A 20,640-nucleotide genomic window follows, 5' to 3' on the forward strand; every position below is an offset into this window, starting at 1 on the left:
GCTAATGAGCTCACCAAGGTGGGCTTTCGAGGAAACCAATGCTGCTAAAAACATAACAGAACTATAACATCGGGCCAGCAAACAGTCCAATTATGTTCTGTTTTGCGTGTTATCTTCTAAACTGCGTGATTGGCCCATAAATCTTTAAGAAAACTCTGATGCCGGTTAGAATGACGATATTTCCAGAGTTAATGCTTCCATTAAATCCATTCCATTTGCACTTAGCTCATATCATATATCATGGCTAGCCTTAAGCCACTAAGATTTTTGTTTCTGGTCATGTTCTGCACATTTTCAAAAAGTTCTGAACCAGCGATTTTTTCAGTTCCCCAAGGAATCAAAGCTGCTTATTGGCCATCCTTTGAATCCTTTCCAGTTTCCTCCATTAACACCTCGTTTTTCACTCATATTTACTACGCCTTTCTCTTGCCCCAACCCTCCACTTTCAAGCTCAACATCACCACTGGACCAACAAAAATTACCCGAATTCAGGTCCGGGTTAAGCGCCAAATACCCACCCGTCAAAACCATTCTGTCTATCGGAGGAGGCGGGAACAACCCCGATGTATTAGCTCGAATGGCGAGAACCGAAGAAACACGTGGAGTCTTCATTAATTCAACCATCGAAGAGGCCCGAGGTTACCAATTCGATGGCGTTGACTTGGACTGGGAGTTCCCTGCAACAGGCGACGACATGGCGAACCTCGCTTTGTTGTTCAAGGAATGGAGAGAAGCGCTCCAAAAAGAAGCCGAAACTGGCGGGAAACCACGCTTGCTTTTAACTTCTGCGGTGTATTACTCTTCCGAGTTCACTAACTACGGTTTGCCTCGAACTTATCCGGCTCATGCATGGCCGAATAATTAGACTGGGCAAGCACGATGTGTTTCGATTACCATGGAAAATGGGATGACTTCACCGGGATGCACTCGGCTCTTTTCGATCTCAATAGCACTGATAGCAGTAGCCATGGAATCGGGTCTCGGATTATTAGAAAGGGAATAAGCAAACCATTTAGCACTGGAATCACACATTCTTCATTCATCATAGCTTGCTTATATACAATGCTGTAACAAGCTTTTAACAGCCTCTTAACAGCCTAACAACCTGCATAACTGTCTAACAGCTTAACTAACTACATCACCTTAGCTGGCCAAATACTAACACATGTAGCACGTGTAAATCAGTTATATTAGTCTAACATTCCTCCTACTTGTTCCTGTTTTCTTTTGTTTTTGAATTAAAACTAGGTGTTACACATATCTTGTTGCGAAACTCCTCGAATGCAATTCTTGCTAGGGGTTTAGTGAAGCCATCAACCACCTGATGAGCTGCTGGAACGTAATTAACTCGAATTTGTCCGGCAGCTACCTTCTCACGCACAAAGTGCACATCCAAGTCTATGTGCTTCGACTGCGCATGGTAAACATCATTGGCACTCATTGCCACTGCTCCAGTATTGTCACACCACACCACTGGTTCTTGAGTCTGTTACAAACCAAGATCAGCAAGAAGCGCATTGACCCAGGTTACCTCAGCAGCCGCATCAGCAAGAGATTTATATTCGGCTTCCATCGTTGACCTGGAGACAGACTTCTGCTTCTTGAAACTCCATGCAACCAGACTTCGACATTTGAACACTCAATAGCTAGAGATGGACCGCCTATCATCCACACTAGCTTCCCAATCCACATCAACAAAAGCTTTAACATTTAACCCTGCATCAGCCGACTGGAACAAGAGACCATAGTCCACAGTCCCAACTAAATACCTTAGTATTCTTTTAACAGCAGTCATGTGTTTCTCGTGGTGCATGCATGTATTGTGCCACTTTTCCAACACTGTAGGCCACATCTGGTTGCGTGTGACACAAATAGAGAAGAGAACCGACTATGCTTCGGTATTCACTAGGATTAACCAATAATTCACCATCATCTGCTGAAAGTTTAGGGGATGCCACCATAGGTGTCGCACATGCAGCAACACTTCTCATTCCACCCTTCTCAAGCAATTCTAACACAAACTTCCTTTGATTCAACAGAACTGAATCACTCGACCTTTGTACCTCAATTCCCAAGAAAAACTTGAGTTGGCCAAGGTCCTTTAACGAAAATCTATCACCAAGAAGACAAACAACTTCTTGAATCGCATTGGAAGACTGCCTAGTGATGACTATGTCATCAACATATACCAACACATATAGATCACCATCATCCGTTTTACTAATGAACAACGAGGGGTCAGCTCTTGATGCTGTAAATCCAAGCTGAAGCAAGTTATTTCGAAGCTTAGTATGCCAATTTCGTGGGGCTTGTCTGAGACCATAGAGGACATTCTTAAGTTTGCAAACCAGTTGAGCACCATCTTCATCTGTTTGCTCGAACCCCGGTGGTTGCTGCATGAACACCACTTCATCTAGGTCCCCGTTGAGGAATGCGTTGTTCACATCTATATGTCTCATTTCCAAATTATTTGAACACCATCCCTTGTAAGGCACTTAAATCCTTTTTGCTGAGGGCTAAAGCCAAGATAAGTGCAAGGTTATGATCTAAACGCCAGTTTATGATTCTGAAACAGTCTCAAGTGTGGGAAACATTGGCAGCCAAAGATTCTCAATGCGTTGTAGTCTGAGTTTCTTTTGAGTAATTTTTCGAATGGGGTCATGCCTCCAAGCACCGTAGTAGGTAGCCTATTAATCAAGTGCACAATAGTCATCACAACATATGACCAGAAACGTATGGGCAACGATGACTGAGCCAGCAACACGAGGCCGAGTTCCACTATGTGACGGTGTCTACGCTCGACAACACCATTCTGTTCTGATGTATGTAGGTAGCATAGTCGATGCACTATACCTGATTGTGACTTATTTTTTAGTAGATAGATCCAAGTATACCGTGTGCATGCATCAACGAATGAGATTTAATAGCGAAATCCGTTTGATGCAACATGTGGAGGTCCCCATAAATCAGAGAAAACAAGTTCAAAGGGAGTATTGTACTGCGTATTCGAAGTTGCAAACGGTAGCTTATAACTTTTTCCCATAAAGCAAGTTGCACATGTTTTATTAACATTTGGATCAATCTTTACATCAATGTCTTTGGCAATTTTATTCATTGCATAGCTAGCTGGGTTTCCTAAGTGATGGTGCCAAAGTTCTGACTGTGACAAACCAGCAGATACAAGGTGAGCTGCAGCAGCATCGTGCACTCCTACACGCTTGCAGTCAAGTGTAAAGGTATACAATCCCCCTTTCTCATCACCTTGCAAGAGTATTTCCTTTGAAAGCTTATCTCGAACATAACACTAACGCCAGACAGAATAGTGATTATCATGTAGGCTAGTTCCGACAGACGATTCACAAGAGAAAATTCTCCCAAAAACCAGAGAAAAAAGTCTCTAGGGTTTAATAAAATATTATAAAATCAAACAATGCCAAAAAGCAGTCCACAAGCCGGACTGTTATAGCAAAAAAATCGTCTTTATTCGAATTTTGCCAAAAATAGCAAAATCCCGAAAATCACTCTAAATTGAAATTCGAAATAAAATAAGCAATCTCCCAAAAAACCGGCCTAAATCGGATTTAAATTGACTTTCTAATTAACAATCGAAATATTACCATAAATAGTAAAAAATAACTAAATCTAGTGATTCGGAGGGGAAAACGGCAGAATTTGAGGTTGAAAAAAAGGCCACATGGAGCGTAGCTCATATGGAGAGCGTGCGCGTCGAAAAGAGCTTTCCGGATTGGGGTCTTATGCGCGATTCTGACACCTGTAGCCAAAGTTATGGCCAAAAGACTGAAACATACTCAAAACGACCCCAATGAGGAACATGTCACAATCAATTCCCGCCTTTGCGCTGATCTGCCAACTCATGGTATCGCAGCGCCATCAACGTGCAATCTGACAGCTCAACATCATCTTTCTTGGATCCCCCTGCATCAGTCACCCCGGGTTGGAAAGAACTCGTCCTCGAGTTCAGAGTAGTGTCATCAGGATCCACAAAACAATGACTCAGGTGCTTCACATTAAAGACATCAGAAGTCTTCAAGTGACTGGGAAGTCGCAACCTGTAAGCATTATCATTGATCTTCTGCACGACCTCACAAGGTCCAATCTTCCGATCCTTAAGCTTATTATACTCACCAACAGGAAAACGATCACGAGTTAATACAGCCCAAACAAAATCACCAACATCAAAAAGTACCTGACGACGATGATTGTCGACCCGAGTCTTGTACTTGGTATTGCTCTCATGAATGGTCTGTTTCACCTGCTCATGGATACTCCGAAGATACTTTGCCATCTCATCTGCTTTACGACTGAAACGTCCTATACGTGGAATAGGGGCTAAGTCCAACACCCCGGATGGGTTCTGACCATAGACAATCTCAAATGGGCTTAAACCTGTGGTTCTGTTTTTTGATCTGTTGTAGGCAAATTCTGCCTGAGGCAATGCCAAATCCCACTGCTTCGGCTTCGTTCCTGCCAAACACCTTAAAAGGTTTCCCAAACTTCGGTTCACCACCTCAGTCTGGCCATCCGTCTGGGGGTGGTAGGCGCTACTGAAATTCAACTGCGTTCCCAGTTTCCCCCACAGGCTCTTCCAGAAATGACTGATGAACTTAGTATCACGATCTGAAGTGATGGATCGAGGAACACCATGTAAACGCACAATCTCCTTGAAATAGAGATGGGCAATCCGGTCAGCATCCATAGTCTTTCTGCAAGCTACAAAATGAGCCATCTTGGAAAACCTGTCAACCACAACAAAGATAGAATCAGAGGCCCTTTGGGTGCGGGGTAAGCCTAGTACAAAATCCATGCTGACATCGAACCAAGGAGCTTCAGGAACAGGTAAGGGAGTGTACAATCCCGCATTGGTGAGAACTCCCTTAGACCGCTGGCACACATAACAACGGTCCACATAATGGGCCACATCACTAGTCAACTTGGGCCAATAAAATTCAGAAGAGATAAGGGCCAATGTCTTATCTAGGCCAAAGTGTCCCTCATTATGGAGTTCACTTATAATTTGCTGCCTCAATGAACAATCTGGAATGCACAATTGTAATCCACGAAACAGATACCCATTATGCAAAACAAAATCATGACGGTGACCCTCAGTTACCTCCTGAAATATCCTTCCAAATGAAGGATCAGCTGCATACATATCTGTGAACGTCTCAAATCCTGCAACTTTAGTACTCATGGTGGTGAGAAGTAAGGTACGACGGCTCAGGGCATCTGCGACGCGGTTCAAACTCCCTGCTTGGTGCCTCAGCGTAAAAGTGAATTCTTGCAAGTATGCTACCCACTTGGCATGACGTCTACTCAGCTTGTGTTGGCCATTGATGTACTTCAAGGCCTCATGATCGGTAAACAGAATAAACTCCTTCTATACTAGGTAGTGACGCCAATGCTTCAGGGACTGAACTATGGCATAGAACTCCAGATCATAAGTGGAATAATTTTTCTTTGATCCCGATAGCTTTTCACTGAAAAAAGCAACCGGACGACCTGCCTGACTCAGAACACCACCAATGCCAACGCCAGATGCATCACAATTTACCTCGAACACTTTGTCAAAATCTGGAAGTGCCAAAACTGGAGCCTCGGTCATCTTCTGCTTGACCAGTTGAAAACTGGCCTCTGTCTCCTCAGACCACTGGAAATCACGCCCCTTGAGGCACTCTGTGATAGGGGCGATCAGAGTACTGAAATTTCTAATGAATCGACGGTAAAAAGACGCCAAGCCATGGAAACTTCGGATGTCATGTAAGGTTCTTGGTCTGGGCCACTCCAAGACTGCATCTATCTTTGACTGATCTGCATGAACACCATCAGTAGACACAACAAAACCAAGAAAAGTCGCAGAAGTAGTGAAGAAAGAACACTTCTTTTGATTGACAAACAAGCACTCCGTTTTCAGCATCTCAAAAACAGCACGGAGGTGATCGAAGTGTGAAGTCCATGTCGGACTATAAACGAGGATATCATCGAAGTAAACTACAACAAATTTCCCCATAAAAGGCCGCAAGACCTGATGCATAAATCTCATGAATGTACTGGGCGCATTGGATAACCCAAAAGGCATGACCATCCACTCATACAACCCTTGTGGCGTTTTAAACGCCGTCTTCCACTCATCTCCAGGCCTTATTCTGATTTGGTGGTAACCGCTCTTAAGGTCAATTTTTGAGATGATCTTAGAACCAGATAGCTGATCCAACATATCATCTAGACGGGGAATTGGAAACCGGTACTTCACTGTAATTCTGTTGATCGCTCGGCTGTCAACACACATACGCCAAGAACCATCTTTCTTTGGCACTAACAGAGCAGGGACTGCACATGGGCTCATACTCTCTCGGATATAGCCCCTCTCCAACAACTCTTCCACCTGTCGCTGCAACTCTTCGGCCTCCTTGGGACTGAGGCGATATGCTGGTCGATTTGGCAAACTTGACCCAGGAACAAGGTCAATTTGATGCTGAATATCCCTCATAGGTGGTAGTCCAGGAGGAAGATCCTCTGGCATCAAGTTAGAGAATTCTGCTAGCAGCCGCTGCACCTCTACTGGTAAATCTGTATCCACGTCTACTGCATTGTTCTCGCAAGGTAGCAAGGCATAGACCACGCCGCCATGCTCAATCTCATCTAAAAACTTGGACATAGAAAGCAGATTAGTATTATGGGTTACTGGGGTAGGAGTAAGTCCTTCCCGCCGGGGTGCCAACACAATCTTTTTTCCCTTGATGCTAAGGGAATATGTATTCTTCCGTCCATCATGAATGACACTGCGATCATACTGCCAAGGTCGACCCAACAATATATGACACGCATCCATAGACACAACATCACACCAGGCATTATCAAAATATTTTCTACCAATTGAAAAAGACACGAGGCATCGCCTATCAACTGTTACCTCACTGTCTTTATTTAGCCATGACAACTTGTATGGCTTAGGATGACGGTCCGTCTTCAACTGCAATTTCTGGACAACCTCCTCAGACACTACATTCTCACAACTGCCGCTGTCAATTATCATTTTGCAGACTTTATCTGCAACTGTGCAAGTCGTGTGGAAAATATTGGTTCTCAACCAATCGTCCCCTGAATCGCCCTTGGGGGTAAGTAGACTCTTGCGAACAACCAGAGTCTCATGACCATCTCCATACAGCACATCATCAGTCTCATCATCGTCATACACGGGTTTGCCAATCTCCTCAGTCTCGTCTTCCACGTTTTCCTCAATCAACAAATTTTTTCCCTTTTGACTAGCAGGCTTCCTGCAATCATTCGCCCTATGCCCTTGTTCACCACAATGAAAACATCTAATAGTAGGGTTAGAATTACCCTGCGGTGGCTGCTGAGCAGACGGGACTCTTGAGGGCGAACTGGTCGACTGTTGTGATCGCTCCTGATCACTGGTCTCCTGTTTTGCTATTTTTCAACAGCAAGTGCACGCTGGTATGCTTCCGAAACACTCCACAATGAATGAAGGCTGAGGACATCTTGCAAGGGCTGGCGTAAACCCCCCAAATATCGCTCCACCATCTGCTCCTCCGTCTCAGATAAATCGTTCTGGGCGACCAATTGGTAAAACTCCTCCGTGTAATCATCGACTGATCGCGCGCCCTGCCTCAACGCATGAAGTCGCTGAAATAAGGTTTGCGTGTAGCCGAAGGGAAGGAAGTGGCCCTTCATCTTCTTTTTCATCTTCTCCCAATCAGTGATCTTGGCTTTGCCCTGTCTTTCTCGTGAACGTCGTAACTGTTCCCACCACGCAGATGCTCTGCCATTGAGTTTGATGGCGATCAGTTTAACTTTCACACGATCGGAGACTTCCTTATATTCAAAAATAAGCTCCACTTCTTTAATCCAATCCACGAATCCCTCGGCATGTAATGTACCAGAAAACTCAGGGAGATCGACCCGAAAACCGAGGTCTCCATGACGCTCCTCCCGACCACGGTGCTCCCGGAATCCTGCGCCCCGGAATCCTGCGCGATTGTGATATAGGTTTTCGAAAGTGGAATTGGTATCGTGATCAGAGGCCTCACGATCCTCGAAATCCTGCGCCGCCAGGCGCTGGGTTAATTCTGCGACTTGCCTCTGCAAATCCGCAATCATCACATCCTGAACGCTGCGATCACGGCGTTGGGCTTCCTCATTCGGAACCTGCTCACGACGACCACGACCACGACCTCCAGCCATTGAAACTGGTGAAATTTCCCAAGAAGATGTTGAAGCTCTGACACCAACTGACGCCAGACAGAATAGTGATTATCATGTAGGCTAGTTCCGACAGACGATTCACAAGAGAAAATTCGCCCAAAAACCAGAGAAAAAATTCTCTAGGGTTTAATAAAATATTATAAAATCAAACAATGCCAAAAAGTAGTCCACAAGCCGGACTGTTATAGCAAAAAAATCGTCTTTATTCGAATTTTGCCAAAAATAGCAAAATCCCGAAAATCACTCTAAATTGAAATTCGAAATAAAATAAGCAATCTCCCAAAAATCCGGCCTAAATCGGATTTAAATTGACTTCCTAATTAACAATCGAAATATTACCATAAATAGTAAAAAATAACTAAATCTAGTGATTCGGAGGGGAAAACGGCAGAATTTGAGGTTGAAAAAAAGGCCACATTGAGCGTAGCTCATGTGGAGAGCGTGCGCGTCGAAAAGAGCTTTCCGGATTGGGGTCTTATGCGCGATTCTGACACCTGTAGCCAAAGTTATGGCCAAAAGACTGAAACATACTCAAAACGACCCCAATGAGGAACATGTCACAATCAATTCCCGCCTTTGCGCTGATCTGCCAACTCATGGTATCTCAGCGCCATCAACGTGCAATCTGACAGCTCAGCATCATCTTTCTCGGATCCCCCTGCATCAGTCACCCCGGGTTGGAAAGAACTCGTCCTCGAGTTCAGAGTAGTGTCATCAGGATCCACAAAACAATGACTCAGGTGCTTCACATTAAAGACATCAGAAGTCTTCAAGTGACTGGGAAGTCGCAACCTGTAAGCATTATCATTGATCTTCTGCACGACCTCATAAGGTCCAATCTTCCGATCCTTAAGCTTATTATACTCACCAATAGGAAAACGATCACGAGTTAATACAGCCCAAACAAAATCACCAACATCAAAAAGTACCTGACGACGATGATTGTCGACCCGAGTCTTGTACTTGGTATTGCTCTCATGAATGGTCTGTTTCACCTGCTCATGGATACTCCGAAGATACTTTGCCATCTCATCTGCTTTAGGACTGAAACGTCCTATATGTGGAATAGGGGCTAAGTCCAACACCCCGGATGAGTTCTGACCATAGACAATCTCAAATGGGCTTAAACCTGTGGTTCTGTTTTTTGATCTGTTGTAGGCGAATTCTGCCTGAGGCAATGCCAAATCCCACTGCTTCGGCTTCGTTCCTGCCAAACACCTTAAAAGGTTTCCGAAACTTTGGTTCACCACCTCTGTCTGGCCATCCGTCTGGGGGTGGTAGGCGCTACTGAAATTCAACTGCGTTCCCAGTTTCCCCCACAGGCTCTTCCAGAAATGACTGATGAACTTAGTATCACGATCTGAAGTGATGGATCGAGGAACACCATGTAAACGCACAATCTCCTTGAAATAGAGATGGGCGATCCGGTCAGCATCCATAGTCTTTCTGCAAGCTACAAAATGAGCCATCTTGGAAAACCTGTCAACCACAACAAAGATAGAATCAGAGGCCCTTTGGGTGCGGGGTAAGCCTAGTACAAAATCCATGCTGACATCGAACCAAGGAGCTTCAGGAACAGGTAAGGGAGTGTACAATCCCGCATTGGTGAGAACTCCCTTAGACCGCTGGCACACATAACAACGGTCCACATAATGGGCCACATCACTAGTCAACTTGGGCCAATAAAATTCAGAAGAGATAAGGGCCAATGTCTTATCTCGGCCAAAGTGTCCCTCATTATGGAGTTCACTTATAATTTGCTGCCTCAATGAACAATCTGGAATGCACAATTGTAATCCACAAAATAGATACCCATTATGCAAAATAAAATCATGACGGTGACCCTCAGTTACCTCCTGAAATATCCTTCCAAAGGAAGGATCAGCTGCATACATATGTGAACGTCTCAAATCCTGCAACTTTAGTACTCATGGTGGTGAGAAATAAGGTACGACGGCTCAGGGCATCTGCGACGCGGTTCAAACTCCCTGCTTGGTGCCTCAGCGTAAAAGTGAATTCTTGCAAGTATGCTACCCACTTGGCATGACGTCTACTCAGCTTGTGTTGGCCATTGATGTACTTCAAGGCCTCATGATCGGTAAACAGAATAAATTCCTTTTGTACTAGGTAGTGACGCCAATGCTTCAGGGACTGAACTATGGCATAGAACTCCAGATCATAAGTGGAATAATTTTTCTTTGATCCCGATAGCTTTTCACTGAAAAAGCAACCGGACGACCTGCCTGACTCAGAACACCACCAATGCCAACGCCAGATGCATCACAATTTACCTCGAACACTTTGTTAAAATCTGGAAGTGCCAAAACTGGAGCCTCGGTCATCTTCTGCTTGACCAGTTGAAAACTGGCCTCTGTCTCCTCAGACCACTGGAAATCACGCCCCTTGAGGCACTCTGTGATAGGGGCGATCAGAGTACTGAAATTTCTAATGAATAGACGGTAAAAAGACGCCAAGCCATGGAAACTTCGGATGTCATGTAAGGTTCTTGGTCTGGGCCACTCCAAGACTGCATCTATCTTTGACTGATCTGCATGAACACCATCAGTAGACACAAAAAAACCAAGAAAAGTCACAGAAGTAGTGAAGAAAGAACACTTCTTTTGATTGACAAACAAGCACTCCGTTTTCAGCATCTCAAAAACAGCACGGAGGTGACCGAAGTGTGAAGTCCATGTCGGACTATAAACGAGGATATCATCGAAGTAAACTACAACAAATTTCCCCATAAAAGGCCGCAAGACCTGATGCATAAATCTCATGAATGTAATGGGCGCATTGGATAACCCAAAAGGCATGACCATCCACTCATACAACCCTTGTGGCGATTTAAACGCCGTCTTCCACTCATCTCCAGGCCTTATTCTGATTTGGTGGTAACCGCTCTTAAGGTCAATTTTTGAGAAGATCTTAGAACCAGATAGCTGATCCAACATATCATCTAGACGGGGAATTGGAAACCGGTACTTCACTGTAATTCTGTTGATCGCTCGGCTGTCAACACACATACGCCAAGAACCATCTTTCTTTGGCACTAACAGAGCAGGGACTGCACATGGGCTCATACTCTCTCGGATATAGCCCCTCTCCAACAACTCTTCCACCTGTCGCTGCAACTCTTCGGCCTCCTTGGGACTGAGGCGATATGCTGGTCGATTTGGCAAACTTGACCCAGGAACAAGGTCAATTTGATGCTGAATATCCCTCATAGGTGGTAGTCCAGGAGGAAGATCCTTTGGCATCAAGTTAGAGAATTCTGCTAGCAGCCGCTGCACCTCTACTGGTAAATCTGTATCCACGTCTACTGCATTGTTCTCGCAAGGTAGCAAGGCATAGACCACGCCGCCATGCTCAATCTCATCTAAAAACTTGGACATAGAAAGCAGATTAGTATTATGGGTTACTGGGGTAGGAGTAAGTCCTTCCCGCCGGGGTGCCAACACAATCTTTTTTCCCTTGATGCTAAGGGAATATGTATTCTTCCGTCCATCATGAATGACACTGCGATCATACTGCCAAGGTCGACCCAACAATATATGACACGCATCCATAGACACAACATCACACCAGGCATTATCAAAATATTTTCTACCAATTGAAAAAGACACGAGGCAACACCTATCAACTGTTACCTCACTGTCTTTATTTAGCCATGACAACTTGTATGGCTTAGGATGACGGTCCGTCTTCAACTGCAATTTCTGGACAACCTCCTCAGACACTACATTCTCACAACTGCCGCTGTCAATTATCATTTTGCAGACTTTATCTGCAACTGTGCAAGTCGTGTGGAAAATATTGGTTCTTAACCAATCGTCCCCTGAATCGCCCTTGGGGGTAAGTAGACTCTTGCGAACGACCAGAGTCTCATGACCATCTCCATACAACACATCATCAGTCTCATCATCGTCATACACGGGTTCGCCAATCTCCTCAGTCTCGTCTTCCACGTTTTCCTCAATCAACAAATTTTTGCCCTTTTGACTAGCAGGCTTCCTGCAATCAGTCGCCCTATGCCCTTGTTCACCACAACGAAAACATCTAATAGTAGGGTTAGAATTACCCTGCGGTGGCTGCTGAGCAGGACGGGACTCTTGAGGGCGAACTGGTCGACTATTTTGATCGCTCCTGATCACTGGTCTCCTGTTTTGCTGTTTTTCAACAGCAAGTGCACGCTGGTATGCTTCCGAAACACTCCACAATGAATGAAGGCTGAGGACATCTTGCAAGGGCTGGCGTAAACCCCCCAAATATCGCGCCACCATCTGCTCCTCCGTCTCAGATAAATCGTTCCGGGCGACCAATTGGTAAAACTCCTCCGTGTAATCATCGACTGATCGCGCGCCCTGCCTCAACGCATGAAGTCGCTGAAATAAGGTTTGCGTGTAGCCGAAGGGAAGGAAGTGGCCCTTCATCTTCTTTTTCATCTTCTCCCAATCAGTGATCTTGGCTTTGCCCTGTCTTTCTCGTGAACGTCGTAACTGTTCCCACCACGCAGATGCTCTGCCATTGAGTTTGATGTCGATCAGTTTCACTTTCACACGATCGGGGACTTCCTTATATTCAAAAATACGCTCCACTTCATTAATCCAATCCACGAATCCCTCGGCCTGTAATGTACTAGAAAACTCAGGGAGATCGACCCAAAAACCGAGGTCTCCATGACGCTCCTCCCGACCACGGTGCTCCCGGAATCCTGCGCCCCGGAATCCTGCGCGATTATGATATGGGTTTTCGAAAGTGGAATTGGTATCGTGATCAGAGGCCTCACTATCCTCGAAATCCTGCGCCGCCAGGCGCTGGGTTAATTCTGCGACTTGCCTCTGCAAATCCGCAATCATCACATCCTGAACACTGCGATCACGGCGTTGGGCTTCCTCATTCGGAACCTGCTCACGACGACCACGACCTCCAGCCATTGAAACTGGTGAAATTTCCCAAGAAGATGTTGAAGCTCTGACACCAACTGACGCCAGACAGAATAGTGATTATCATGTAGGCTAGTTCCGACAGACGATTCACAAGAGAAAATTCGCCCAAAAACCAGAGAAAAAAGTCTCTAGGGTTTAATAAAATATTATAAAATCAAACAATGCCAAAAAGCAGTCCACAAGTCGGACTGTTATAGCAAAAAAATCATCTTTATTCGAATTTTGCCAAAAATAGCAAAATCCCGAAAATCACTCTAAATTGAAATTCGAAATAAAATAAGCAATCTCCCAAAAATCCGGCCTAAATCGGATTTAAATTGACTTCCTAATTAACAATCGAAATATTACCATAAATAGTAAAAAATAACTAAATCTAGTGATTCGGAGGGGAAAACGGTAGAATTTGAGGTTGAAAAAAAGGCCACATGGAGCATAGCTCATGTGGAGAGCGTGCGCGTCGAAAAGAGCTTTCCGGATTGGGGTCTTATGCGCGATTCTGACACCTGTAGCCAAAGTTATGGCCAAAAGACTGAAACATACTCAAAACGACCCCAATGAGGAACATGTCACAATCAATTCCCGCCTTTACGCTGATCTGCCAACTCATGGTATCTCAGCGCCATCAACGTGCAATCTGACAGCTCAACATCATCTGTCTCGGATCCCCCTGCATCAGTCACCCCGGGTTGGAAAGAACTCGTCCTCGAGTTCAGAGTAGTGTCATCAGGATCCACAAAACAATGACTCAGGTGCTTCACATTAAAGACATCAGAAGTCTTCAAGTGACTGAGAAGTCGCAACCTGTAAGCATTATCATTGATCTTCTGCACGACCTCACAAGTTCCAATCTTCCGATCCTTAAGCTTATTATACTCACCAACAGGAAAACGATCACGAGTTAATACAGCCCAAACAAAATCACCAACATCAAAAAGTACCTGACGACGATGATTGTCGACCTGAGTCTTGTACTTGGTATTGCTCTCATGAATGGTCTGTTTCACCTGCTCATGGATACTCCGAAGATACTTTGCCATCTCATCTTCTTTAGGACTGAAACGTCCTATACGTGGAATAGGGGCTAAGTCCAACACCCCGGATGGGTTCTGACCATAGACAATCTCAAATGGGCTTAAACCTGTGGTTCTGTTTTTTGATCTGTTGTAGGCAAATTCTGCCTGAGGCAATGCCAAATCCCAATGCTTCGGCTTCGTTCCTGCCAAACACCTTAAAAGGTTTCCCAAACTTCGGTTCACCACCTCAGTCTGGCCATCCGTCTGGGGGTGGTAGGCGCTACTGAAATTCAACTGCGTTCCCAGTTTCCCCCACAGGCTCTTCCAGAAATGACTGATGAACTTAGTATCACGATATGAAGTGATGGATCGAGGAACACCATGTAAACGCACAATCTCCTTGAAATAGAGATGGGCAATCCGGTCAGCATCCATAGTCTTTCTGCAAGCTACAAAATGAGCCATCTTGGAAAACCTGTCAACCACAACAAAGATAGAATCAGAGGCCCTTTGGGTGCGGGGTAAGCCTAGTACAAAATCCATGCTGACATCGAACCAAGGAGCTTCAGGAACAGGTAAGGGAGTGTACAATCCCGCATTGGTGAGAACTCCCTTAGACCGCTGGCACACATAACAACGGTCCACATAATGGGCCACATCACTAGTCAACTTGGGCCAATAAAATTCAGAAGAGATAAGGGCCAATGTCTTATCTCGGCCAAAGTGTCCCTCATTATGGAGTTCACTTATAATTTGCTGCCTCAATGAACAATCTGGAATGCACAATTGTAATCCACGAAATAGATACCCATTATGCAAAACAAAATCATGACGGTGACCCTCAGTTACCTCCTGAAATATCCTTCCAAAGGAAGGATCAACTGCATACATATTTGTGAACGTCTCAAATCCTGCAACTTTAGTACTCATGGTGGTGAGAAGTAAGGTACGACGGCTCAGGGCATCTGCGACGCGGTTCAAACTCCCTGCTTGGTGCCTCAGCGTAAAAGTGAATTCTTGCAAGTATGCTACCCACTTGGCATGACGTCTACTCAGCTTGTGTTGGCCATTGATGTACTTCAAGGCCTTATGATCGGTAAACAGAATAAACTCCTTCTGTACTAGGTAGTGACGCCAATGCTTCAGGGACTGAACTATGGCATAGAACTCCAGATCATAAGTGGAATAATTTTTCTTTGATCCCAATAGCTTTTCACTGAAAAAAGCAACCGGACGACCTGCCTGACTCAGAACACCACCAATGCCAACGCCAGATGCATCATAATTTACCTCGAACACTTTGTCAAAATCTGGAAGTGCCAAAACTGGAGCCTCGGTCATCTTCTGCTTGACCAGTTGAAAACTGGCCTCTGTCTCCTCAGACCACTGGAAATCACGCCCCTTGAGGCACTCTGTGATAGGGGCGATCAGAGTACTGAAATTTCTAATGAATCGACGGTAAAAAGACCCCAAGCCATGGAAACTTCGGATGTCATGTAAGGTTCTTGGTCTGGGCCACTCCAAGACTGCATCTATCTTTGACTGATCTGCATGAACACCATCAGTAGACACAACAAAACCAAGAAAAGTCACAGAAGTAGTGAAGAAAGAACACTTCTTTTGATTGACAAACAAGCACTCCGTTTTCAGCATCTCAAAAACAGCACGGAGGTGATCGAAGTGTGAAGTCCATGTCGGACTATAAACGAGGATATCATCGAAGTAAACTACAACAAATTTCCCCATAAAAGGCCGCAAGACCTGATGCATAAATCTCATGAATGTACTGGGCGCATTGGATAACCCAAAAGGCATGACCATCCACTCATACAACCCTTGTGGCGATTTAAACGCCGTCTTCCACTCATCTCCAGGCCTTATTCTGATTTGGTGGTAACCGCTCTTAAGGTCAATTTTTGAGAAGATCTTAGAACCAGATAGCTGATCCAACATATCATCTAGACGGGGAATTGGAAACTGGTACTTCACTGTAATTCTGTTGATCGCTCGGCTGTCAACACACATACGCCAAGAACCATCTTTCTTTGGCACTAACAGAGCAGGGACTGCACATGGGCTCATACTCTCTCGGATATAGCCCCTCTCCAACAACTCTTCCACCTGTCGCTGCAACTCTTCGGCCTCCTTGGGACTGAGGCGATATGCTGGTCGATTTGGCAAACTTGACCCAGGAACAAGGTCAATTTGATGCTGAATATCCCTCATAGGTGGTAGTCCAGGAGGAAGATCCTCTGGCATCAAGTTAGAGAATTCTGCTAGCAGCCGCTGCACCTCTACTGGTAAATCTGTATCCACGTCTACTGCATTGTTCTTGCAAGGTAGCAAGGCATAGACCACGCCGCCATGCTCAATCTCATCTAAAAACTTGGACATAGAAAGCAGATTAGTATTATGGGTTACTGGGGTAGGAGTAAGTCCTTCCCGCCGGGGTGCCAACACAATCTTTTTTCCCTTGATGCTAAGGGAATATGTATTCTTCCGTCCATCATGAATGACACTGCGATCATACTGCCAAGGTTGACCCAACAATATATGACACGCATCCATAGACACAACATCACACCAGGCATTATCAAAATATTTTCTACCAATTGAAAAAGACACGAGGCATCGCCTATCAACTGTTACCTCACTGTCTTTATTTAGCCATGACAACTTGTATGGCTTAGGATGACGGTCCGTCTTCAACTGCAATTTCTGGACAACCTCCTCAGACACTACATTCTCACAACTGCCGCTGTCAATGATCATTTTGCAGACTTTATCTGCAACTGTGCAAGTCGTGTGGAAAATATTGGTTCTCAACCAATCGTCCCCTGAATCGCCCTTGGGGGTAAGTAAACTCTTGCAAACGACCAGAGTCTCATGACCATCTCCATACAGCACATCATCAGTCTCATCATCGTCATACACGGGTTCGCCAATCTCCTCAGTCTCGTCTTCCACGTTTTCCTCAATCAACAAATTTTTGCCCTTTTGACTAGCAGGCTTCCTGCAATCAGTCGCTCTATGCCCTTGTTCACCACAACGAAAACATCTAATAGTAGGGTTAGAATTACCCTGCGGTGGCTGCTGAGCAGGACGGGACTCTTGAGGGCGAACTGGTCGACTGTTGTGATCACTCCTGATCACTGGTCTCCTGTTTTACTGTTTTTCAACAGCAAGTGCACGCTGGTATGCTTCCGAAACACTCCACAATGAATGAAGGCTGAGGACATCTTGCAAGGGCTGGCGTAAACCCCCCAAATATCGCGCCACCATCTGCTCCTCCGTCTCAGATAAATCGTTCCGGGCGACCAATTGGTAAAACTCCTCCGTGTAATCATCGACTGATCGCGCGCCCTGCCTCAACGCATGAAGTCGCTGAAATAAGGTTTGCGTGTAGCCGAAGGGAAGGAAGTGGCCCTTCATCTTCTTTTTCATCTTCTCCCAATCAGTGATCTTGGCTTTGCCCTGTCTTTCTCGTGAACGTCGTAACTGTTCCCACCACGCAGATGCTCTGCCATTGAGTTTGATGGCGATCAGTTTCACTTTCACACGATCGGGGACTTCCTTATATTCAAAAATACGCTCCACTTCATTAATCCAATCCACGAATCCCTCGGCCTGTAATGTACCAGAAAACTCAGGGAGATCGACCCGAAAACCGAGGTCTCCATGACGCTCCTCCCGACCACGGTGCTCCCGGAATCCTGCGCCCCGGAATCCTGCGCGATTGTGATATGGGTTTTCGAAAGTGGAATTGGTATCGTGATCAGAGGCCTCACGATCCTCGAAATCCTGCGCCACCAGGCGCTGGGTTAATTCTACGACTTGCCTCTGCAAATCCGCAATCATCACATCCTGAACGCTGCGATCACGGCGTTGGGCTTCCTCATTCGGAACCTGCTCACGACGACCATGACCACGACCTCCAGCCATTGAAACTGGTGAAATTTCCCAAGAAGATGTTGAAGCTCTGACACCAACTGACGCCAGACAGAATAGTGATTATCATGTAGGCTAGTTCCGACAGACGATTCACAAGAAAAAATTCGCCCAAAAACCAGAGAAAAAAGTCTCTATGGTTTAATAAAATATTATAAAATCAAACAATGCCAAAAAGCAGTCCACAAGCCGGACTGTTATAGCAAAAAAATCGTCTTTATTCGAATTTTTCCAAAAATAGCAAAATCCCGAAAATCACTCTAAATTGAAATTCGAAATAAAATAAGCAATCTCCCAAAAATCCGGCCTAAATCGGATTTAAATTGACTTCCTAATTAACAATCGAAATATTACCATAAATAGTAAAAAATAACTAAATCTAGTGATTCGGAGGGGAAAACGGCAGAATTTGAGGTTGAAAAAAAGGCCACATGGAGCGTAGCTCATGTGGAGAGCGTGCGCGTCGAAAAGAGCTTTCTGGATTGGGGTCTTATGCGTGATTCTGACACCTGTAGCCAAAGTTATGGCAAAAAGACTGAAACATACTCAAAACGACCCCAATGAGGAACATGTCACAATCAATTCCCGCCTTTGCGCTGATCTGCCAACTCATGGTATCTCAGCGCCATCAACGTGCAATCTGACAGCTCAGCATCATCTGTCTCGGATCCCCCTGCATCAAACACTTCCCAGTATGAAACTCCAAATACACAACATTGTCCCTAGCAAGCTTAGAGACCGAAAGCAAGTTTTTGGTTATCCGAGGCACATGCAATAACTCATTAATCAACAAAGCTCTTGAAGTAGAGTTAACAACCGAACTACCAATATTTCTTATATTAAGAGGAACTCCATTTCCCACAGTGCTTACCTGAGCCTCGAAACTCAACAGGATTGGAGACATCTGCTACACTGGGTGTTACGTGGTGCGTTGCTCCTGAGTCAACCACCCAGTGATCAGTAGATTTGGATGTAATATTAGCTTGTGATTGGTTTGCTCCTTGATAACGTGCTTGACAATAATCACATCTCATATTTGGAGTTTCAGCAGCTGCATAACGAGCATTAGCAGCATGTCCTTTGTGAGGTCGTGAGTCAGAAGTGATACACATAAAGTCCTTATCAAAGCGATGCCAACAACGATTAACTAGGTGACCAAGTTTCCCACATAAATGGCACTGGATCTTGGCTCTTCCTCGACCACTACTGCCCGAGCTGGTACCAGAATTGGATCGTGAATTCTTGGATTCATGGTAATCACTTTCAACAGAATTGCGATCATCACGTCGAAGAGCTATATTAGCACTCATGGGAAGCGAATGTCCACACTGCAGCAGCTGACTCAGCCCCAACAAACTGAGGAAGGAGATGAGAGCTGATGGTGGACAGCAGCCAGGATGCAAGCGCACTGTCTTGCGCCACAAAATCTTCAAACGCCTCATTCATGCTCACCTCACCATTGGCACCAATGATCGTTTCTGATGGAGGCTTCAAGGCACCGGTCAGGAGCCGTTCAAGACAATGGCTCCGAATAGTCAAGAGGATTTGTTGCTTCCATAGTAGAAAATTTGTTTCGTCGAGAACTACATTGACCTTCTTATGCGAGAAGCTCTTGGTTGATTCCATAACCAATGGAGGTTACGCAACAGCAGAGATAAAACTAGAGAACCCAAGAACGTTGGCGAAAAATACCATATTAGAAAGGGAATAAGCAAACCATTTAGCACTGGAATCACACATTCTTCATTCATCATAGCTTGTTTATATACACTGCTGTAACAAGCTTTTAACAGCCTCTTAACAGCCTAACAACCTGCATAACTGCTATAGCAGCTTGGCTTAATAGCCTAACAGCTAAACTAACTACATCACCTTAGCTGGCCAAATACTAACACATGTAGCATGTGTAAATCAGTTATATTAGTCTAACACGGATTTGGGCCGGTGTGCCTCCTGAGAAACTGGTTATGGGACTGGCAGCGTATGGACATACGTGGAAGCTCAAGGATCCGAATGTTAACGGTATTGGGGCGCCGGCAGCCGACATAGGCCATGGGGATGAAGATGGGTTCTTTAATTACTATGCGATTGTGGATTTTAACCAAGTGAACAATGCGACGGTTAAGTATGATCGGACAACCGTGTCGTATTACTCGTACGCCGGAGGCTCGTGGATTGGGTACGATGATGTTAAGTCCATTAAGTGGAAGGTCTGGTTTGCAAGGGTTAAAGGCTTGGGCGACAATTTCGTTTGGGCTGTCAGTTATGATTAGGATGGGCTCTATCAAGACAAGGTGAGCATTACTCAACTCAGTGAACTCACTAATTAGCAACAGAAAATTTGATGATTTATATAACTATATACGTAGACACTATAATCATATTAAATCATTATATTTAAATATAATAATTGATGTTTTCAGTTTAATCTTTTGGTTTGACAATTATCAGCAACGGAGGCATGGGAGCAGCAGGATGGAACTTGA

General features: G+C 45.0%; 1 pseudogene; it reads left to right on the plus strand.

The window, feature by feature from the left end:
* Positions 1 to 240: 240 nt before the first annotated feature.
* Positions 241 to 20,640, plus strand: LOC120181861 (annotated as a pseudogene).

The sequence above is a fragment of the Hibiscus syriacus genome, unplaced genomic scaffold (genome assembly GCF_006381635.1).
Source record: "Hibiscus syriacus cultivar Baekdansim isolate YM2019G1 unplaced genomic scaffold, ASM638163v2 tig00112540_pilon, whole genome shotgun sequence".
Taxonomy (NCBI): domain Eukaryota; kingdom Viridiplantae; phylum Streptophyta; class Magnoliopsida; order Malvales; family Malvaceae; genus Hibiscus; species Hibiscus syriacus.